We start from the raw sequence: 25,176 nt of genomic DNA, 5'->3' as shown, positions 1-25,176 counted from the left end.
CTATAAATTTTACTTTAAACGATGGATCAAAACACACTAGATCATTGATCTAACACCAAAACCTACTTTCGCCAATTAACCTTCAGAGTTAGTGGAGTTTTCAAAAGAAGCGCTTGTAGTTCCAACGCTAAAAACGAGGTTTTTCTTGGGAGGTCCATAAGAGATAAACGATACCAGCGGTTGGGAGCCAATGTGAGGAGCATGTGGTCTAGGAGGACCAATGTGATTACAGGAAGAAGGTAAAAGGGGACTAAGGGTTAGTCGAGGCAGGACCATATTGTAAGTCTTATGGTTTATAGTGGATTGTTGACACAAAAAGTGTCCAGAGTTTTTGATCGTTTGCGAAGGGTTTTCTCCATAATCATATTGATGTTATTTATTTTAAGCAAATTACATATTGTGGTATTCAAAAATATAATAAATTGACTTGTTTGATTTAATCATCTAGAAACAATTAAAAAGTGACTTATTGCTTTTAATCGACTATTTTCATACATTGGGTCTAAATAAATCGATAATCTAAACTTTTAGTAACTATCAGTTCATATCACACCAATGTTATATCAGTAAATATTATAGGTTACATAAGACGAGCACAAATAAAAGGAGACCTCTATCAATCCAACTCGGAGAAGTTAAGAGCAATTTTAATTTTTTTAACTGTGGAGCTTATGAGAGAATGCACAGTGGCCACTGATTCCATTTGTTGTAGCTCTGAAAGTGCGTTGTAGCACACTAATATATATTTGAAAAGCAATTGTCAAGAGTGAACCACTGAAGTTACTTGTGTTGGAACTGCTCAATGCTCCAATTCCATTATGATCAAGGCGGCCATCAGTATAGGAATTATTGTAGTGTCTTCACCTTTCACAGCAGAGGTGATGGATTGTAACTCTATTGGAGCATAGATTATAATTGCTCCTAGGAAGTCAATGCTACTCTCTTGGAGCATCAGCATCTTGTTTTCCTTGGGTGCATATGGCTGCATAAATCACAAATACCATTTTGGTAAGAAAACAATCGGCTACTCAATTAAATACATTTAACAAAATATTGAAAAATGTAATTTTATAACCAACTCTTTGCACAAGGTTGGCACAAACTCTTGATCTTTTATATAACTTTCTTAATTTTTCCAAGATTTCTCATTGAGTTCAAGGCATTATATATAAAAAGTTGTAAAATAAATAAATAAAAATAAAAATAGAAGTGAAAATCATCACATTTAAGTGACAGCAGCTCAGACCCACATCAGTTGCACATCAACGATATCTATAGTTAAGTTTATTTTCATTTATAAAATATATAGGTTTGGGCAAGTTATATCTGAGAATCAAATATGACGGAAACTACAGGTGCTGGCTTGTAGCTTTTATGAAGTTACTATTATTTTATAAACTATGCATACACCATACGACAAATAGATACTCAATAGACAATATGATTTTTGCAAAGTGTGAAAACATATCCCTATTTGTAAATTTATTTCACATGTAAAATATGAGCTCTAGATCATCTTAATGATATAAAAAATCTAAATAATTAATCTATAGCACATGGCAATCTTATTGCACAAAACTAACTTCTAATTTATTGGTAATATACAAGCCAATAAAAATGCTATCGAGCTCTAAGTGATTCGGAAATTTTTCCTACACCTTTTTAAACAGTAAAGAATGGAAGAATCTATATATATTAATAAACAGTAAAGAATGGAAGAATCTATATATATTAATAAACAGTCATGAGTGCACATACATTGCAAACTGGTTAATGACTCTATTAAAACTTCAGTGTCATATTTATGTTCAATACCAAAACATTGTACATTATAACACACATGTATTGCACCCGGGTTAATGGCTCTATTAAAACTTCAGATTTATGTTCAACATCCTTAGTTGGGATGTCCCATGCGCCTACTCACTCTAACACTTAGTCGCTTTCTATAAAAAAAATATATGTATAATAACAAATCATTAAACATCGTACTCTATGATTCTAAAATTAGATTTGGTCCAATTCATTTTTCTAGTTGGGATAACACTATTTTATTTAAACACTCTGAATTTACAAATGTTTTACACATAGAGAAAAGCCAAATGAAAGAACATTCTAAGGAATATTAAATAATTAAAATAACCAAACAAAAATAGAATAATTGAAGATTAGACATGGTGATTACAGAGAACAATTTTGTTCTTTTAAGACTCGATTTAGAAATGTGTATACTATTACTTTTGAGATGCTTTTAGTAAAAAAAAATTCTGCTTCAACATAGTTCTGATGCTCATGTTTTACCATGTCTTAAATGATGTTTTCTTCTATGAGCAGAATGATGAAATATGGTGTTTGTAATTAGAATGAGCTAAACATCCTTGGTTACACAAAAATCATATATCTACTCAACACTACGTACACCACACCATTTTATTAATAAAATTTTCAAATAAGTTTTTTATGTTTCTATCTATTTAAGGAGATCAACAATAAGGATATTTTCCCTATGGCTGTTATCTTTTTTTTCTGAGCTTTATGTAAACCATATTGAAAAATTATGTAGTAGTTAAACTTTACTTTAACCATATAGAATTCAAGTTGCAAATGAATGCTAAGTATCTCAGCAAATCATCAGAAATAGTCTAGTAACTATACAACCAAACGAAGTGAACATTTAAATTAGTTTGCACTTCATATACAACATAACTGATTATTGGAATACAATATTAATTATCAATCTCAAAGTCAATTGACAAGGTGTGGTAAACCTAGGTTAAGGAATTCTCTTGAGATGGTTTTGGAATTAAGAATGACCAAAGAGGCATCATAGTTTGGTTCATGTATAGTTGGAATTACGAATTATGGAAGATGTCGAATTAACAAGCATTTCTTAGTCATGTTTTCAGCTATACATTCTGACTCTTGTCTAACTCTCCCACGAAATTTAACTGACGATATACACAGGAATAATATTATTAATCACTCTTAGACGTGTGGCCAATTGTCAAATTGTTCAATAAATAGCATTACTTTTTACACATAATATACTAAGGCACTACTGCAAACTACAAATGCTTTCCCCACACCCACGTCTCCCAACCCTTCCTTAAAATTAAAAAAATAATAATAAAGAAAATAAAAATTAATGGGCTATACTGAAATAAACTTTAATTTCGTAAACCTATCCGGAAACACGTACTAATGCAAATAGAAATGCCTAACAGGGGACGTATACAGCTCAAAAACAATAATCTAAATAGGTCGGGAGCCTAGCTTTTAAAAATCTTAAACCAAATTTCAGTGTCTCTGTGTCGTCCTCTTTTAATCAGCCACACGTTGAATGATGGTTCTTTTCTTTGGCTGTTTATATTTAATTTTTTTCAACAAATTAGATAAAGTACTTTGAGAAGGCCTTAAATTTATAAAACAAATATTGAAATACTATATAGTGCTACATGTAGCTAAGTAGAAAGAAAGTTACCTGGATGATAGAGATACAATTTCCAGGATGTGTTCCCGTTGAGATGTGTGCAATCTCACTAACGGGAATTCCGTTGGATAAAACATCCCACTGCAATGGAAAACGGATTTCATTAGAAATTTCTATAACTTGTTTTAACCTTTTTTTAGGAAATTGAATAGTATTATTCAAGCATTTAGAAAATTTATTAACTATGTATACCTCAGCTCTTTTTTTATCATCTTTTAAGAAGTTAAAAGAGATATTCAGGCGAGAGAGGAAACCACAGAGAGGTGGCTGCACCAACTATTAAGCCATTCAGTTGGCCTAGACCATCGCTTTGTCTAAGTGAGACTCGAATTCCACTATTGTTCAATTCTGATGTGTTGGGGAAAGCTAGATTGCTTGACATGCTCAACATTTCAGAGAACATCTTGATCATTCTGTGACAAAGTTTCATTAAATTTCTCCGGCCTTCAGCTGAGTCTATCATTAAACGAAGAAAAAATATTGACAACCATTTTTTGCTCAATTTTTGTACATTATAATATTTGTCCAATTGGGAAATGTAATAATAAAGCCCACTGAACAAGAGCAAATGTTTACCTTCTTCAAGTTCATGTCTAGGTCTATTAGATAGGCCCATTGAGAATGAAAATCAGTCAGACATCCTTTGTAGACTAGCATCCCACCTTTTGGCTCCATATGCTTGACAACCACATATTAAGTCTCTATACCGACGATGAGTTAACAATTTATCACACTTGAACATGTTCGATCCATGTAACCTATTAAACAAAAAAAAGAAATAATGTAATAAGGAGAATATAATTGAGTGCATGGACAATATATGATATTAATTATAAAAAACCATTAATGCTGTCAAAATTTGGCACATTGGTCAATAACTCAGCGTAATTTAATCTAACAAGAATTTAAAAAATGAAGTTCGGGCTAAAAGTAGAAATTACATAAACTGGAAAACTTTAGACATTAATTAACATATATGGTTACGAAATAAATGACTTGCATATTTTCTTATTTTGTGGATCTTACTATAGACATAAAAAAATAATAAAATAAAATAGATTGGGTCGATTTAAATCATTAGCCCAATTAAATTTAAATCTACTAAAGTTTGTAAAACCCAAAGGCCCATACCAAATTTTAAATAAAAAAACGAACAAATAAAATAAACAAACAAAATAAATAAAATCATAATTACTCAATTATCTCTTTTAATTAAATATAATTGAGTAATTACCAAAATTAGCTTGAATCATCTCCTATAAATAAGATCAATGGTCCATAAGACGGGACACACAGAGAGAAAGAAATTAAGAAAAGAAAGCAGAGAATGCCACGAAGTGCTGAAGAAATCTCAAGGCTGAAAGAAGGGAAGAGATTCTGTCAAGCCTTAACTCGGTGAACCCCAAGAAGATTAAAATCTTCTTCGAATCAAACAGGTTTACGTCAAGTCCAAGAAGATCAAAGTCTTCTTCAAATCAAATCAAATTCAAGTCCAAGCCTCAAGATTCAAGTTCCAAACAAGTCAAATCTCGACAAATCAAATTTTCAACAAATTATTAAAGACCAGGATTCAAGCCACGTGGCCCTCGTCTTCAAATATTCAGATTGTTAATCAGAGGATTTTGCAATTTTGCAATTACAAGAAGGTCAACATCACTTGTATTTATCAAAATACAATTTGTAACGATTTTTGTATTTTAATACACGAAATTCCGTCGTACAAATTTCTTGGCACACCCTTCAAGTTTCAAATACTACATCAGCAATGGCAGGCGAAAAGGCGAAACAAACTATGACTCATTTCAAAGAAACACTTGCTGAACTCTTCCACGCGACCAGGGCCCAAACAAAAACTGGGAAAACTCAACTGGTCACACCACTAAAGAAATTCTCCAACAAAAACAGAATGAAAATTGCCTTCAGAAAGCCAAACTCTCATTCAACACAAAAAACCATGAGTTCGACGAAAAACTCTCGTTCGGAATCCATCTCCAGTGGTAGATCCTTACCTGGATCCCCTCATGCTACTTTTGAGCAAAAGTGGGAAAATGATACTTCATATGAAGAATCACTTGAGCTAGTGATGGTCACAGAAGTGACATCGGGCTCAGATGATCGAATCCAACAAATGGCTTTAGCTATTGAAAAATTAACAAAGTCATTAGAAGAAAAAGATGCCCAAATTACCGCACTCATGCATAAACTAGAGTCGCAAAATCCACGCTTAAAGAAGATCAGGAAAATTTAGGATCTTCCAAGGCCAAAGAGTTAGATGTCCAAGAACATTAGCAAAAGCAAGATATACATAATTGAACAATTGTTCAAAATGTGTTGCGTGATGCCACTCAACTCTCCGTTGGCTCTCTATCCGTCCAACAACTTCAATATATGATTTCAGACACCATTCGTGCCCAATATGGTGGTTCATTACAATCTTCATTGCTGTATGCCAAACCCTATAGTCATCGAATCGACGAAATAAGGATATGCCACTTGGTTACCAACCTCTGAAGTTTCAATGTTTTGACGGAAAGGGCAACCCAAAGCAACATGTTGCTCATTTTATCAAGACATGTGACAATGCAGGTACTTACAATGACACAATGGTGAAGCAGTTCGTACGCTCCCTCAAAGGTTCTGCATTTGAATGGTACACAAACTTATCGGCAGGGTCAATTGATAGCTGGGATCAACTCGAGCGAGAGTTCTTAACACGCTTCTACAACACCCAACGAACTGTCAACCTTCCAGAACTTGCTCAAGCAAAGCAGAGCAAGGAATAGCCTGTAGTAGACTACATTGAACGCTGGAGAAACCTTGTGCTTAATTGTAAAGAACGAATAGGTGAAGCATCTTCCATCGACATGTGTGTACAAGGTATGCATTGGGGATTACTCTATAATCTCCTAGCAAATATGCCTCACTCATTCGAAGAATTGGCGACACGTGCTCATGACCTGGAGCTCCAAATTGCAAGGCATGGGAGTTATTTACCAAATGAAAAGAAAGATCCTAAGAAAGATATAAAGAAGGACGTCAAGACAAGTAAATCCAAAAAGGCTATGGCGATTTCTACTACTCCTACAAAGATAACCTTCCAAGGGTCGAGCTCGAACTCAAAATCGAAGCTAGAGTTCAGACCTAACAAAAGACAAGTCCAAAGCAGAAGTCATGTGACATTAAAGGAACTTGAAGGAAGGAAGTACCCATTCTCAGATTTAGAAGTTTCTGTAATTCTAGATCAGTTCCTTGAACAGAAAATAATCGAACTTCTAGTACCAAAAAGACCTGAGGAAGCTGGTAAGATCGATCATCCTAAATACTGTAAATTTCACAGGATCATTAGCCATCCAGGGAAAAAATGCTTTGTTTTGAAAGATCTTATTGTTCGCTTGGACAAAGAAAATAAGATCAAACTTGAGACCAGAGAGAATCCAACAGCCACATGCTCGATGGTTTCATGGGGATCATTTGATCCAATTCCCATTCCAAAAAAGAAACAAACATTTTCTGATGTACACGAGGCCTGTAAATCCTCCGTTGAGGAATTTGGACCTCAACTCCCGAAAGGAGCCATCCCGGTGAAATTTGAGGTAGACGGAGAAATCACCATCAGTTATATCTATCCAGGGATGAATGGACCAAGCGCACCCAATCGTCCAGCCTTTTATGAAATTATGACAGGTGACTTGGATGTTTGGGATTCCGACTCAAAACTTGAAGACGAGATCGGTGACGGCTAGTCTACCTTCATAAAGATGAAAGAGAAATACATAATGCCAAACAAAATAGGTAAAATATTACCTTCTACGTCTCTTGCAGGAACAAAGTTGGAGGAATTGGGTAATAAAATTCAACCCAATGAAGAAGAAACACTAGAAGAAGATCAGGGGGCATGGACCCTAGTGAAAAGACGTCGTCGGAAGGCTCCACAACTCCCAAATTCTAACTTTTGTGACAAGAAATCAAAGCCAAGGAACGATCAAAGAAGGAGGCATGAAGTCAAGCCAAGAGTATCTACTAAATCAACCGGAGAGGGAGCAGCTCCACGCATTCTTCCTAGACTACCGACCTTGGGTGATTATTTTCCTAAGGGTTTCTTTGATAAAGAATGTCTAACCTCCAACGTAATCAATGTGAAGGAGAAAGATGAAATGAAGAACGTATCAAAGCAGACTTCAAAATAGAAGAAAACTATTTCATTACTCAATAATATTCCTGCCAATACAAGTCTAGTAGAGTTTCTTGCCATTTCCTTCGATGATCAGATGGCCATGGTGGCAGCATTAATCGATTCGGAAGAATACGAAGGCAAAGTTTTAGAACATATTGGAGCCACATCTCCTCAAGACTGTATGGCCGCCATAACATTCGACGATGGAGATTTACAACTGGGTGATGTTCACATAATAGACCACTGTATGTCAGCGGTTATATTCGAGAGTGCAAGATAAATCGCATGATGATCGATTGTGGATCTGCTGTAAATATTATGCCAGTCAAAACAATGAATAAAATTAGAATCAATGTTGGTAATCTATCCAGAAGCAAAATCATGATTCAAGGATTCAATCAAAAAGGTCAACGAGCCATTGGCATGATTCGCCTAAAGCTGCAAATGGGAAAGTTAATCTCCTCGGCTCTTTTCCATGTCATTGATGCTAAAACATCATACGAGTTACTCCTTGGACGTGTTTGGCTGCACGAAACTGGAGTGGTACCTTCGACTTGGCACCAGTGCTTCAAATATAGTCGAGACGAAGAAGTAAAATGTGTGGTAGCTGAGTCCAAACCTTTTCTCGAAGAAGAATCTCATTTTGCCGATGCTAAGTTTTACATGAAAGGTGAAGAATGTAATTCTTCAGGGTTGACCATGTCTGGATTCAAAATCAAAGAAGATACAAACGATCATGATACATCTAGTGCTGCTCAATCTCATCAACTTATCAAAGATAAGCCAAAATTTACATCCAAAAAATTCTCTAAAGGCAAAGAACCTCAAGTAGAATCAACCGATTTTGAGGTATTGAGAAAAGAGTTAACTCTTCCAATACCTAGTATCCCAAAATTGCTTCTGGCCCACCAACTTATGGCGGGCCTGAAAGGACATAAATCTACATCAAAGGCTTCAACATCTGTTCCAGACATATCAAAACTCTGTATTTCCAGCTCATCCAAACAAGAAGGAGCTGCTGAATCAAAACAAACTTTCAAAGGATGTTACAATCCTCAAGTTAAAAAGTTGTTTGAAAATGCTAGGTTTGGAAAAGGAGAACCTCGTAAATTAGGTGATCTTGATGCTGTCCTTTCAGGAGGGCATCCCCCTTCTAATTCTGATGGAGCTTTGGTGTCCTGACCCAGGTATAGTTTGGGATATGATCCCAATCCACCAAGAAAGATTAAGGTCAAGAAGGTTTCCTCAAACCCCATCATGATTCAAATTTATGAAGTTGCGGAAGAGAAATCTGAACAGCCGAAACCTTTAGTGTTCGATCGAATTGAAAATGAGGATGCCAGAGTTTCGATGTTTAAAAAGTTAAAAGGAGAACTCTCCCCAATAGTCGATGTAAAAGGTAAAGTTTTCGTCTTTCAAATATTAAGTGAAGATTCTTCTTCTTCTACTCAAATTGATAGGAATGCACAAGCTCCCCAAATATCATCCCAAAGACAATCTGCATTTTCTCGACTTGGGATTAAAACTTCTGATCTAAGCCTAAAGCCACAACGATCAAGAAGAAGACGAAGACAGCAAAACATTCGTCCGTCCTAAAAGGAGAGTGAAGAAAAAAAAGAAGTCTCTGTCAATCACATAGCCTTTGAAGAAGCTCTCGATTCAAACTCCTAGTCCGAAAGTTCTGTCACAACTGATGAACCTGAACCAGCCCCACATACTTTTGAAGAAGGTGGACAAGCTACTATGGATGACTTGAAATAATTAAACCTGGAGACCGAAGAAGACCCGAGATCAGTATTTGTAAGTGCCCTTCTCAGTCAAAAGGAAGAATTTGAGTACATTAGTTTGCTTCACGAATACAAAGACGTGTTTGCATGGTCTTATAAAGAAATGTCGGGGTTAGATCCTAAGGTTGCAGTGCATCATCTTGCAGTAAGACATGGAGTTCAACCGGTCAAACAACCTCAAAGAAGATTTCGACCAGAATTGATTCCTCAAATTGAAATGGAAGTCAACAAACTTATTGAAGCTGGATTTATACGCGAAGTGAAATATCCCACATGGATCGCAAACATTGTTCCTGTCAAAAAGAAGAACGGGCAATTACGAATTTGCATTGACTTTCGGGATCTGAATCAAGCATGTCCGAAAGATGATTTTCCACTTTCAATAACAGAGTTGACGGTGGATGCAACTACCGGATATGAAGTCTTATCTTTTATGGACGGATTTTCTGGATACAATCAGATACGGATGAACCCAAAAGACAAGGAACTCACATCATTTCGTACCCCAAAAGGCATATATTGTTACAAAGTTATGCCTTTTGGATTAAAAAATGTGGGGGCAACCTGCTAGCGGGCAATGCAAAAGATTTTCGATGATATTTTACATAAGAACGTTGAATGTTATGTGGATGATCTTGTTGTTAAAACAAAAAGACGCTACGATCACTTACAAGATTTGCGTGATGTTTTCAAAAAACTTCGAAGACATCAGTTAAAGATGAATCCATTGAAATGTACATTTGGCATCACCTCTGGAAAATTTCTCGACTTCGTTGTTCGACATCAGGGCATTGAAATAGATCAATCAAAAATTGAAGCTATAAACAACATGCCAGAGCCAAGAAATGTACGTGAGTTGAAAAGTCTTCAAGGAAAACTTGCATACATTCGAAGATTTATCTCTAATCTAGCCGGACGTTGTCATCCATTCAACAAATTGGTGAAGAAAGATGTACCATTCGAATGGGATGACGCTTGTCAAAATGCTTTCCAAAGCATTAAACAATATTTGTCTCATCCACCAGTACTCACAGCTCCTGTTCCAGGGAAGTCGCTGACTCTTTATGTTGCAGCACAAGAATATTCTCTAGGGGCACTTCTTGCCCAGGTTAACGAAGAAGGAAAAGAGAATGCACTCTATTACTTGAGCCGGACACTGGTAGGCGCTGAAATGAAGTATTCGCCTATTGAAAAAATGTGCCTCGCGTTAATCTTTGTAGCTAAAAAGTTAAGACATTATATGCTATCACACACAATCAATCTTGTTTCAAAGATTGATCCATTGAAGTACATAATGTCCAGGCCGATTCTTTCTGGAAGGATTGGAAAATGGGCATTACTGTTGTCTGAATTCGACATCAAATACATTCCACAAAAGGCCATTAAAGGACAAGCTTTGGCGGATTTTCTTGCTGAACACCCAATTCCAGCAGAATGGAAACTTCAGGAAGACCTTCCCGATGAAGAGGTTCTATTCGCCGAAATCATACCATCATGGAGGCTATACTTCGATGGGGCAGCCAGAAGTTATGGTGCCGGAGCAGGAGTGGTCTTCATCACTCCTTATGATCTCATCATGCCCTACTCATTTGCCTTAATAGAGAAATGTTCGAATAATGTGGCAGAATATCAAGCTCTTATCATCAACTTAGAAACAGCTTTAGATATGAATATTCACTAGCTGGAAGTCTTTGGAGACTTTAAATTGATAATCAGCCAACTTTTAGCTGAATATGAAGTTCGTAATTCAGACTTGAAGCCATATCATGACCATGCAGTAATGCTTATGAGATGATTTGATTTGATAAAAATCAAATTCGTCCCGAGAAGTGAAAATAAGGAAGCTGATGCCTTAGCTAATTTGGCTGCTGTTTTAGCTAGATCAGATGAAGAATTTTCCCACTCCATATCAATTGCTCAAAGATGGGTGCTTCCATCATTGCTACCCCGTAATTTGGAAGAAAACAATAGTGTTGAAGTAGTCGAAGATGAGGAAAGAGAAGATTGGAGATAGCCAATAATCGATTTCCTTCAACATCAAAAGCTACCAAATAATCCAAGGCGAAAAAAAGAAATCAAGAGGTGTGCCTCTCGCTTTATCTTTTATAAGGGAACACTTTATCGACGATCATTTGATGGAGTTTTCCTTCGATGCCTAAGTAATGATGAAGCAACGCAGGTCGTGGAAGAAGCCCACTCTAGAATTTGTGGTGCCCACCAGTCTGGACCTAAACTCCATTTTCGAATAAAGAGGATGGGATATTACTGGCCAACTATGGTACAAGACTCCATGGATTATTCAAGAAAATGTGAAGCTTGCCAAATCCATGCAAATTTCATCCATCAACCTCCGGAACCATTACATCCAACAATAGCTTCATGGCCGTTTGATGCATGGGGTCTTGATGTAATTGGACCTATAACTCCAAAGTCTTTAGAATGGCATGCATACATCCTCACCGGGACGGACTACTTCTCTAAGTGGGCCGAAGCCATACCATTGAAGGAAGTAAAGAAAGAAAATGCCACAGATTTCATTCGTATTCAAATCATTTATCGATATGGTGTCCCACGACATATCATAAATGATAATGGCAAGCCATTTTACAATAGCCACATAAACAATTTATGTGCAAAGTTTGGATTCAAACAGTACAACTCGTCCATGTACAATGTGGCAGCTAACGGATTGACAGAGGCATTCAACAAAACACTATGCAGTTTAATGAAAAATGTTGTCTCCAAATCAAAAAGAGTTTGGCATGAGAAAATCGGTGAAGTCTTACGGGCTTATCGAACTACTTATCGGACTTCAACACAAGCCACTCCTTATACCTTAGTATATGGGGTGGAAGCTGTCCTTCCCCTGGAGTGTCAAATTCCGTCACTTCGAATTGCTATTCGGGAAAGTTTGACAACTGAAGAAAATGTCCGCCTTCGATTGGAAGAGCTAGAAGCTTTGGATGAGAAGAGGTTAGAAGCACAAATGCATCTAGAGTGCTATCAAGCTCGAATGGCCAAGTCTTTCAACAAAAAGGTACGACCAAGATCATTTCAAGTTGGAAATCTGGTACTTTCCGTGTGCAGGACAATCATTATCACAAGAAAAACAGGGGGCAAGTTCCAACCTAAATGGGATGGTCCATTTCTTGTTACTCATACATTCACTAACGGAGCGTACAAGATCGTCGACAAAGATGGATTGTGAATCGGACCTATTAATGGAAAATTTTTAAAGCGTTTTTACGCCTGAAGTTCTTTATTTTTAAATTTTTCATTGTACAAAAAAATGTGTTCTTGTAATGAACTACGTTCGACTTGATCCCGTTTGGCTACGTAGGCAGCTTGAATAAATTATAAATTCAAGTTCAGTCACAACTAATAAATTCATTCAATTTGTTTATTAAAAAAAAGAAGTCAGCCAAAAAAAAAGAAGGGACAGTAAACCTCTCAAATTGGTTTATTGTTTAAAATCTCGAGTCTCCCAAACATATAAGCATCCTCTATAAAAAGTGTCTTGGACGATGGAAGGAACAAGTCATTGGTCATCAACACAACATCAAGTCCTTGGCCCTCAACACGAAGTGTCTTGGACGATGAAAGGAACAAGTCCTTGGTCCTCAACACAAGTGTTTTGGACGATGGAAGGAATAGGTCCTTAGTCCTCAACACAAAGTGTCTTGAACAATTGAAGGAGCCAGTCCTTGGTCTTCAACACGAAGTGTCTTGGACGATGAAAGGAACAGGTCATTGGTACTTAACACAAAGTGTCTTGGACAATGGAAGGAACAAGTCCTTGGTCCTCAACACAAAGTATCTTGGACGGTTGAAGGAGCCAGTCCTTGGTCCTTAACACAAAGTGCCTTGGACGATCGAATGAACAAGTCCTTAGTCCCCAACACAAAATGTTTTGGATGGTCGAAGGAGTAGGTCCTTGGTCCCCAAACAAAAGTGCATTCAATGGTGAAAAGCGGCAGTCATTAGTCCTCAATGTGGACAGAAAGGTTTGCAATTTTAAGTTTGTTCATAAACATATAATTTTCTTGAACTCATAGAATAATTGCCAAACAAAAAATAAAAATAAAAAATAAAAAAATTTAACCTCTACACGAAGAAAATTTTGAACCTTAAAATACTTGATTCGCTCCAAAAAGTTGAATCCCTGCAAAAAAAAATGTTAGTTTCAACATTGTTAAAACAAAAGATACAAAAACAAACATAATAATATTAACAATAATCAACAACAAAAAAAAGGTATCAAAATAAAAGACAATCAAAATAAAATAATAATAAAGAAATAAACACCAAAAAAAAAAAGGAAAAGAAAAATAAAAAGAAAAAGAAAATTGATGTCAATTAAAAAAAAAAGAGAAAAGAAAAGAAAGATAAGTCAACGCATAAACCAGAAAATAAATAAAAATTGGAAAAGATTGTCAGAAACCAAACCAATTCCAATATAGAAACCAAACCAATTCCAATATAGAACTGGTCTTCACAGATTCCAATATGGAATTGTTTTTTCAATTTGGAATTGACCTTCACATATTCTAATGTGGAATTGGTTTTTTTCAATTTGGAATCGGCCTTCACAGATTCCAATATGGAATTGGTTTTTTTCAATTTTTCCAAATTGGAATTTAGTATCCGTTTTCCATTGGCAGCGAAAAATAATAATAAACCAATTTTTTTTCAAGCAATTTGTTTGATTTCTGTAATTGCAGAAAACCAAACTCGAAGTTAGCAAAAACCACAAAAGCTAAGCTCATAAATTGCGGCGAAAACCAAGTATTAAAAAAAAAACAATTTCCGCTACCCAAAAAAAAAAAAAAAAAACCAGTTTCTGCCACTGACGGCGGAACCCAAAAAACTGAAATAATAATAAAAAAGGGTAAAGCAAAACCGATTTGAAAGCAATTAGAAATTTAAAATTGTTAATTGGTTTCCACTTTCTGCCATGTGCAGAAAGCAATTAAAATTGGTACAGAATTTCTTGGTTTTCATGTTTTGCTTAAAAATAATAATAATAATACTAATGAAGGGAAAGAAAGAGAAGATGAGAGAAAGAAATAAAATTACACAAAAATAAATAAAATTCTCTACCTCTGTTTGTAAGATTTAACAGACTTGTTTCCAAATCTCATAATTCATCCATATAAATAGACGGGTATCGGACCTTACCCAAGCCCAACTTATCATAAAACGCAAAAGGTCTGTTCAAATAAAATTTCTTATGGGTCGTATAAAATAAATAAATAAGTAACCAAAATTCAACCAAAAATAAAAAAATAAAAACAAAATTCTTATTCTCGAATTTGGAGGATAAGAATTTTATCAAATTCACTCAAACGTTCCACGTGTATTAATTTACTAATGAGATGTTCGAGGTCAAATAAAAAAATCGTAATCGAAAAAATCAAAATAAAATTGAAAGTCAAAATTTATTAATTTATTTATTTCATAATAAATAAAGAAATAAATCTTGAGGGGGCATTTGTAGACATAAAAAAAATAATAAAATAAAATGGATTGGGTCGATTTAAATCATTACCCCAATTAAATTTAAATCTACTAAAGTTTATAAAACCCAAAGGCCCATACCAAATTTTAAATAAAGAAACGAACAAATAAAATAAACAAACAAAATAAATAAAATCATAATTACTCAATTATCTCTTTTAATTTAATATAATTGAGTAATTACCAAAAGTAGCTCGAATCCTCTCCTATAAATAAGACCAATGGTCCATAAGACGGGACACACAAAGAGAAAGCAGTAAGAAAAGAAAGCAGAGAACGTCACGAAGTGCTGAAGAAATCTCAAGGTTGAAAGAAGGGAAGAGATTCTGTCAAGCCTTAACTCGGTGAACCTCAAGAAGATTAAAATCTTCTTCAAATCAAACAGGTTCACGTCAAGTCTAAGAAGATCAAAGTCTTCTTCAAATCAAATCAAATTCAAGTCCAAGCCTCAAGATTCAAGTTCCAAACAAGTCAAATCTCGACAAATCAAATTTTCAACAAATTATTAAAGACCAGGATTCAAGCCACGTGGCCCCTCGTCTTCAAATATTCAGATTATTAATTAGAGGATTTTTCAATTACAAGAAGATCAACATCACTTGTATTTATCAAAATACAATTTGTAACGATTTCTGTATTTTAATACACGAAATTCCGTCGTACACTTACTTCCTTGAAGCAATTGAAGGTAGTGAGTTTTTTAAGTCCTGAAATCGACCATAATCTTCCTTAAATTCTGTTACCACATTGATACAGTGCACGAGAAGGCGTGCTTAATAAACAATTTTTGTAGGATTTCACCATATTATATTTGAACTTGTGAAGAATATCTAAATGCTAGTAAGACAGTGTAGTTTAGAAAATTTAATGCAGAATCAAATGGTCATAGAAGGCATCTCAAATGCCCATCTCATATATTGAAAATTCTTGTGTTGTAATCATCATCATAGATTGTTCAAGGATATATTCAATACAATTGAGTAAGATTATAGAAATCGTCGAAGATTACCGATAATGTTTATATTGCCATTATACTTGTGCAATATATAGATAGATTGTTTTTACCATATTTAATTTGATTTTGGTTCTATATAATGAGAGAACTTCTCATGTTGAGAAGCATCAAATTTTATTGAGTATTATTGAATATTTGACATGGTATCAAAGTCAGTTTCTTAGAATTTTCTCATTTTCCTAGTTAGATTTCTTCATAGCGAGAGGAGCTTGCTCAAGCCCTTCCGTTTAGTCCTCTTTTTGGCCTCTCCATTTTATTTTGTTTGGTTTTTCTTTTCTTTTTTTTTTAATTATTTGGGTTTCTATGAGCAACCCCACCACCTCTAAATGTGTCAGAATTCATGTTAACCCCTTACATGGTGAATTCAAGTACACCTTGCTAGCTTTTGATCCTACTGTTATGTTTCACTATTCACAATAAGATTATTAGGTTTGCTAGAGGCCTAGAGTCATTCAATCATTATATTTGGATGTTTATTCATTCGAGATTTGCGAGGGGCTTGCTATACTATTGTGTTTGAGCCTGTGCTTAACCTCTATCTCAAAGTTCTATTTACACGAATAGGGTTTTATACAGGTTATCAATGGTCGAGTACTTAGCGTGCATCAATTTCAAATGACACCAGCAGCAACCTTCTTCTTCCGAAACTGGAAAGCGTCTGTCATAGTCAAGTCCTTATCTTGTTGCAATTATAATCCTAATGTAGAAGAAAAAGGAGAAGATGGATGATGACATGACGAGGGAGGTTCATGAAAAGGCAACAATTATTATCGTCGATGGTGAGACAAAAGACTGGCAACGGAGTATTCTGGTTTTGGATTATTATGTTTTTGGATTTTACGAGACGGTGACGGCAACTTGGTTACCGGTGGGTGAGATTAGCAATGAATTGTTGACTAGAGGAAATTGCATAATTCCAAGTGTTTAAAGATAACAATTCAAAAATCATGGTTGAAGTTTTATTATTCACAACCTAATTCATTTCCACAATTCTTTCTCTCTTCCCACAATCTTTCTCTAGTAAGCTAATCGCCTTCCTCCATTCTCTCTATACAAATCTGACGCAATCAAGAACTCCTCATCTTCCCATCGTCGTCGCCTAGTCCATCACCTTCCTTCAATCTATATCACCTTAGAAAAAGCATGAATCGTTGGCCAGAAGGAATGCAAATCGCTGCGAGTTGCAGTGTTATTTCACCCATATCATGCAACTGCAGATCCATCCATCCTTTTTGTATAAAATTTAAGTGGTGTGGTGATTGACAGATGGTGGTGGAGGTGTACAGTATGGTGATGGTGAAGGTATCAGGTGTGCGTGCAACAGTGATGTGCTATTGTGGTGGTTGTAGGTACGGTGGTGATGCTGTAGTGCGGTTGAGATGGAGGTAGAAGTGTGAGGTGTAGTTGCGATGCTACGAATGCCATGGTCTGATTGTTGTGATGTGATAGGGGTTGCTCTAGTAGTGGTGGTACGATGGTGGTAGTAATAGAGTGATGGTGGTGCGGTGTTGAGGGTAGTGGTAATGCTGGTGGTGGTGCATGTGGTAGTAGTGGTGTTTTTTTGGCTGTTGGAGTAGTGGTGGTCGTTGTGTTTTGGTTGTGTTAAGGATTTGGATGATTCTTGTTGGTAGTGGAACTGACAACGATGGTGGTGGTGTCGACGGCGAGATGGTGCTAGGCAATTGTGTGGTAGTGTGGTGTAGGCGAAGGTTGTATTTTGGTAGTTGTTTTGTTGTGTTGTTGGTAGTTGTTGTGATCGCGTTGTAGCGGAGCGGGGTGCAATAGTGATTGTGACCAACTATTGGTTGATTTGTAACCAAGTATTGGTGGTAGATTGAGATGGAGGTGTGGTGTTTGGTATATGTGACTGATGATTTGGTTCTGACTATTAAACTGTGACATTAAAATTCAATAATTTGTGACAAAAAAAATTTGTGACCAACAAATTTGAAAATATGTGACCAATAGATAAATCGTGACCTATAGTTTTTTAGTATGTGACTAGTGAAATAAACTGTGCTCTATAAAATTTTTAGTTTTTGATCTCGAAATAATTTGTGACCAATTAATTTGATAATATGTGACTAATAAATAAGTTGTGACCATTATTTGTATAATTGTAACCTTATTATACTTAATTAACAAATATTTTTAATTAATTAGCTAATGCCTGATATTTGCATTTTTTAAACTTAAAACTTGATTTTTGAATTGTACATACTTAATACATGATTTGTGAATTTTTCTCTTGTTTACTATGACAACATTGCCTCCATGACGGGGGACACTAAGCGGATTTTGGAACTTGTAATTCATCGTTGGGAATTTTCAATTAATGGGGATTTGTTGGAAGTGAGCTTGACATTTGGACACAAGGGTATAATTTATAAATGGGCTGAGATAATTATAGATTGTGAGCGATTGGGCTAATTTTGTGTGGGTTGACTACTAGATATAATTTTTTAAGCTTTTGGGCCTGTTTGATTAAAGAATAGTATGTATTGTGGGCTATCTATTTCAATTCAAGACATTTTTTAAAATGCATTTATCAAGTTAGGTATTGATTAGACTTGGAGTTTTTTTTCCCCTTTCTATGGTGCTTCGTGGGTATAGCAAAGATGAGACATGGTAGTACAGACTATTTAATTTTGGTTGCTCAGATAATGAGCTAGAGTTTTTGGACTTCTTAGTGGAGGATCATATTTGAATTTTTGGTGTATGTTGTTCGATATGATTTCTTCTAATTGTAGCATCTTTGGCAACAATATATTGCTGCATTTTTGGGCGGTGCATTGACTATTAGAGTGGAACATGAATTATGCGTTCGACTGAGTTCTCCTGACAGATTGAGCTCACTATATGTATTGACATACTCGTGAATTTCTTTTAAAAATTCTTCTTGGGGGTATGAGCTCTCTAGAGTGTCTTTGGAGTTTTCTTAGAGTTGCTTTGGAGTAGTTTTTTATTATTTCTACACTATTTGTTTTTCATAGTCTCTCGCCATCACTTTCCCTAGATGGTTGCTCTGATTTGAATTTCTTCTTCATAAGCACGCGCAAGTATTGTCACCGTTGGCAATTCATTAATTGATGCTTTTACTAGCATCCATTTAAGAGAGATGTCGACGAGATTGAATCAGATTACGAAGATCATCAAAGATTACAGTTGAAGTTTATATTACCATTATAATTGTATCATATATAGATAGATTCCTTTTATCATATTTAATTTGATTTTGGTTCTATATAATGAGTCCACCTTTCACATTGAGGGGCATCGAATTTTATTGAGTACTATTGAATAATCGACCTCCAATGGTGGATTTTTCGGGTTCAGTTTAACCAACCCAAACAACAATTCTTACTTCGGTTGCTCAACTCAATGTGTTCACAAAGAACACAATATCGTGGCTGTAATGAATCACAAAGAATAGAGGAAGACAGATTCAGCTTTTGGCTCAAGAGAGAAAACTAGAGAAAAATGTAGGCTGCCTCTTTTCAATTGCACACACGCGGCTCCTTCACAAATGAGAGCAATATATAGGTTTAGGGTGTAATAATATAATGGGCTCATGGACTAACTAATGGTTAAATGGGGGGAACACAAATTGAGCCATCCAAGAAGTAAATGGGCCGTGAGCAACATTGACTATATTAAGTTACTTCAAACGACCCTCAAGTTGTTTTTCGGGTTGAGCCAATTAATCGAGTGTGTTAAAAAATATTTCAATCATTAGCCGAAGCCTATGAAATCTAATCCGACTATCTGACATTGTTTAACATCATCACCCGGGATTATTGGGTATAAAAAACCTAACAATCTCCACCTTGATGCCCAATAATCTGCAAGTAACCAAAACACAAAGTTTAAACTTGCACAATCAAGGTAATCCAATAAAATTGGTATCTCAGACCTTACCTCGTGTTTCGAACCGAAACACACACCATACCTGCTCCATGTACTCACCAGGGCTAAGGTCCAAAAAACACCCAGGTAAAACAAGTACTTACAGTGAACAACTAATCATGCGATAAAGATATTATATAGGATAATCACACAGATCTTTTCAAATTCACGTTCACACAGAATTAAAGATTAACACCAAGTTAATCAACACACGGTCAAACACATATGCAACAAATGCATAAATGACCTCATGAAAGATCTCACCATACTTATCCTATCCCATTTCGTGTTACTCCCACCTTGAGAACACATATCTCCTCTCATCGCCCACCATGCTCACTAAATAGATCGCACAACTCATGTCAAAATGGCAAGTCACAATAGATCCTAAGTTTAGGGATAATCCTCTATCACCACATCACTTCTCCTAACCTACGTGGATAATGGGACTCCACCTTACAGAAGTGATAGAAGTGCCTCTCTCGCACTCCACCTGTACAGGGTCTCTTTCACAGATAAATGATTATATACATTTGATCACATCTCCACTCGTGATCCAAATGTCACACTCCACATCCCCTGGTACAAATCACCATGTACCCCTAGGCATCTATACTCCACCTTACCAAAAGACATCTAACACACTCCTAATGCATCCTAACCCACTATGCATGCAAACGATCACACCAAGTAATCACATTACCTCAAATTCATGCAAACACACATATCAAACAAATTGAAATGCAACATATAGTCATGCAACAAATTAGGCAATCACACACATGCTGAAAGGATCACATACAGATGCATATGCAGTGACTAGGTTTACTCTCTCAATAAATCTCACTGGGGTCATAACTCGACCCCTCAACCACATTCGTCTCACCTCTCACATAACCCTTCTGCTTATCCTTCTTCTTGGATACCACAACTATAACATCGTCTACCACCAAACTTGTCCCGTCCCTTGCCCTTCATCTTACCACCTTCATCACTCGAGTCACTACTCGAATCACCACTATTTTGAATCTACCCAAATTCATTTTCTTAAACTTCATCCCACTCCTTATCATGTGTAACTCACCACTCCTCTTATCTTCATTTTCAACGTTCATTTCCATCTCCTTACTCCTAAGTGAGTCTACGACAATCTCGGGAGTCAATGTATCCCTACCATACTTAATGACATTTTAAACTTCCTTATATGACTCAAGCATAGAATTAAGCAAGATTATAGTCTTGTAGGTTTCAGATACGATTTCTTCACAGTTAACAATATCTTGGACAAGTTCATTGAAAACATCTAAATTGTCATCAAGATCCTTTGAAGGATCCATTTTAAAACTGAAGAAACGCTCAAGAAGATAAAGTTTATTGGGAGTGGATTTAAGCAAATACAAATCTTCCAACTTTTTCCAAAGATCTTTTGTGGTTTTCAGTTTTCCTACTTTTCTCAAACCAGCATCAGACAGATGTAAAATGATTGAAGTATAAGCAAGCCCATCGGCTTCTTCTTTTTGTTCTTTTGAAAAATTAGCTGGAAAATTGCCTTCAATGACTTTTGAAACCTTTTATTGGACTAAAATACCTTCATTTTTTGTTGCCAGATTGAAAAATCACCTTTTCCATTGAAAATACCAACTTTGAAATCTAAAGACATTTTTGAAAAACGAAACAATCAATTAGGCAAATAGATCACACAAAGTAATCCTACGGCCGCAATATACACCGTTCTAGATTCCTAGGGTTTCGTAAGACTCGCGGTCTTAGATCAAGGGAACGTTTGAACGGGTAAGGTCTAGGTATTCTAACGAAAGTAACAATACAGCAGAATTTACGATGCAACAAAATAGATATATCCAATCAAATGAAATTTCACGACAATTTTAGCACAAAGCACAATACGCTAATTTATTCAAAAAGATAAGTACTCAATCGCAACAATTAAAAGCAAGTAATCCTAACTTCTAGCACAAGCAATGGCTGCCAAGCAATGACAACCCCCAACCTGTTGTCACCCCACATGGTGACGTGCTAATGCTGAAATTAACGGGTTAAGCCAATTTACCAGAGCGGACGTGTCTGAGTCTGTATAATCGAGAGAGATGCGAATCTGTTGCTTTAGGACCACCACTATTCGTCCTAAAGATTCAGCAAATATAACCGTGCAGCCTGCCAAGAAATGCAGTTCGATTTCCAGGGGCAAAATCGTCCAACTTTTTTCTGTGTATCCTGAAACAGAAAACTTCCAATACGGAAAAATGTTAGAAATAATATGAGGAACAAACTGCCTGAAGAAAGCTTCCCTAGAAACTGCCGCACGCGCCACCGCCGGTGAAGCCACGCGTTGCCGGCCGCCGTTGCCCAGACGCGCTGGCCACACAACACCGCCTCCACTTGCAGATCACGAATCCGGCCTCCGTTTCACCAAAAGACGCCTGGATTCTCCGAAAATTGAAGTTGCAGATCCGATTTTTGGGAAAAAATTCTGGACAATTTTTATTTTTCTGATTTCTGCCGGTTTTCTGGTCGGATTTTGGCCGGAAATTCCACCCCAACCTCGCTCTGATACCAAATGTTGAATAATCGACCTCCAATGATGGATTTTTCGGGTCCAGTTTAACCAATCTCTATCTTATTAAACACACCCAACAAAGGCTCCAACCCAAACAACGATTCTTACTTCGGTTGCTCAACTCAATGTGTTCACAAAGAACACAATATGGTGGCTGCAATGAATCACAAAGAATAGAGGAAGACAGATTCAGCTTTTGGCTCAAGAGAGAAAACTAGAGAAAAATGTAGGCTGCCTCTTTTCAATTGCGCACACACGCTGCTCCTTCACAAATGAGAGCAATTTATAGGTTTAGGGTGTAATAATATAATGGGCTCATGGACCAACTAATGGTTAAATGGGGGGAACACAAATTGAGCCATCCAAGAAGTAAATGGGCCGTGAGCAACATTAACTATATTAAGTTACTTCAAACGACCCTCAAGTTGTTTTTCAGGTTGAGCCAATTAATCGAGTGTTTTAATAAATATTTCAATCATTGGCTGAAGTCTATGAAATCTAATCCCACTATCCGACACTGTTTAACATCATCGCCCGGGATTATTGGGTATCAAAAACCCAACAGGTACATTAAGTATATTTGACATGTAAACATATTAAATCATACATAAAAACAAATAAAGGGATTTTTATAAAACTTACCGTTGATGTTCCATTTGACATAGCCTCTATCATACATTCTGAGGGAAGTTTCCAATACAGGGAAGAGGAAGCATCTTGAAGCTCTTTGACGAAATCATAGGATACATCGGCCATTATCCACATTTTTGAATTAAGTTGTCGACAATAGCGAATGAAAAAGAATTCTCACGGTGCCACAAGGGGTGATAGAATGTGCAAATTTTCATACATCTGTTTAAAAGTGTAATCTTATATTTGTCTCTTATAAAAATGAAAATAAAAATATATGTGTATACAAAAATTGACCTAACAGATTCAAAAATAGATTTAGAGTAATTTACCAAATACAAAGATGCCGCTAGACTTCCTGAATGAAGCACTTCTATGGTCCTGGCATTACTGACCATAGTAGGAAACATGTCTTTCCATTTTTTCTGCAAAATCATTAAGTTATATATAAGTTAAACTTTATTATAATACTATCATGTGTTGGGAAAAGTAGTATGAGATTTTACTGAATCAAGAACCATCTCAATCAAGTTTTTGGTAGCCATTGTCACGACACCGGAATCTCTGGATGATTCAACCCGGGCACTAGAGGCTTTAAAATGATTTGCCTTGGGAAAAAGCTTGTCATAGCTATCTCGATGAAGTAAATATCTTCCGTCAGGGACTGGATCCACACAGGTTCTTTTATTTGTAGAAGTTTCTCTAATTCATCCATGGCAGCAGCAGCGGTTTCAATAATAATAGACTTCTCCATCTCCTGTATTTCCTTTAAATGAAATGGTGAGGTGTTATTCTGTGAACTCTGTGGAATTTGTTCAGGATCAAGCAGAGGACCTCCCATCCCTTGACGAAAAACTTGTTTTCCAGGATCACTAACTGAAGATCCAATACCAAGAGATGGTGTTTGCAAAGAAGTTGGGGATTGTCCCATGAAGCTATAATATGCATTAAGCACCTGTTCGTGCTGTAAAATGTATCAAAGATAAGTTCACCTCTCTTCTATCAAGACAACTTTTCCTTGTACAGATAATAAAGTCAGATTTGTACCACATTTGGTACTAATTATTTCTATTAATAGACAAGTACGTGTTAATAGACAAGTACGTAGAGTTAATGCCAAATCCCCTACTCACGCACATGTGGATTTTGTTATAAAAAGGGGAAAAAATCACCTCTTCTTTCAATAAGGCATTTTCCATTCTCAATTTCTGTAGATTCCGCTGTCTCCCTTCTTCGTCAAGACGTGGACCATCACAAGTTGGGCAGATGATTTTATTCAGTGCCTCTTTCATTGCCAAATTCTCACAATGCATTCTTTCATTTTCAGATCGAAGGGTGCTATTGTCAGCTTTATCATCTTGAGCCTGAATATAAATTAATCGATGTTAATTATCTGCACAGCTGAGAATGAAATGGGAGACAGGAACATATATGTATAAAACAACCATAAATATGTATTACCTTTGTCTGAGTTCTTTTATTTTGAAACCAAAACTTTATCTGATTGGTGCTAAGTGCTAGTTTCCTGCTCAATTGTTTCCTCTGATTCTCATCTGGATGTGGGCATTCCTTAAAGAACCTGCATAATTCCCATCAATCATGAGAAAAATATTTATGTTTTCAATTAAATAAATCAACAATAATTCAGGGATTTAAAACCTTCAAAAATGAAAATCTACAATATTTGAACCAACAATCAGAGTTAAATATTAATTGCAGCATCAAAAATGTTGTAACCATGACCTACTACTAAAAAAATTATGGAATCTCTTTTACTTTTAACGAAAATAATCACCACTTTAATATTCTTCAATAACTAGAAAATGGAAGTGAATGTAAAAATAACAGTCAAAATAGCAACCCTTATCTGAATTTGGATTTGCTTTGTTTAAAAAACAATTAAGATTGTAAAATAAATAAATATGTAAATCATCCATAAGAAAATTAAGTACGCTGTATTTTGTCTTACGCTTCAAGCTGTTGTATTTGTTGTGTTGAATGTCGATGACATGGTTTCTTGTCCCTCCGAGAGTTTGAGGTCTGTTCATCGCCTGATTCACTTCCACCATACCTTGAATCCAT

At 36.0% G+C, this 25,176-nt stretch overlaps 1 pseudogene; it reads right to left on the bottom strand.

The window, feature by feature from the left end:
* Window positions 1-616: 616 nt before the first annotated feature.
* Window positions 617-25,176, bottom strand: LOC111366723 (annotated as a pseudogene).

The sequence above is a fragment of the Olea europaea genome, chromosome 18 (assembly GCF_002742605.1).
Source record: "Olea europaea var. sylvestris chromosome 18, O_europaea_v1, whole genome shotgun sequence".
Lineage (NCBI taxonomy): Eukaryota > Viridiplantae > Streptophyta > Magnoliopsida > Lamiales > Oleaceae > Olea > Olea europaea.
Note: the sequence above shows the minus strand (reverse complement) of the source record. Positions and strands in the feature narration are given on the sequence as shown.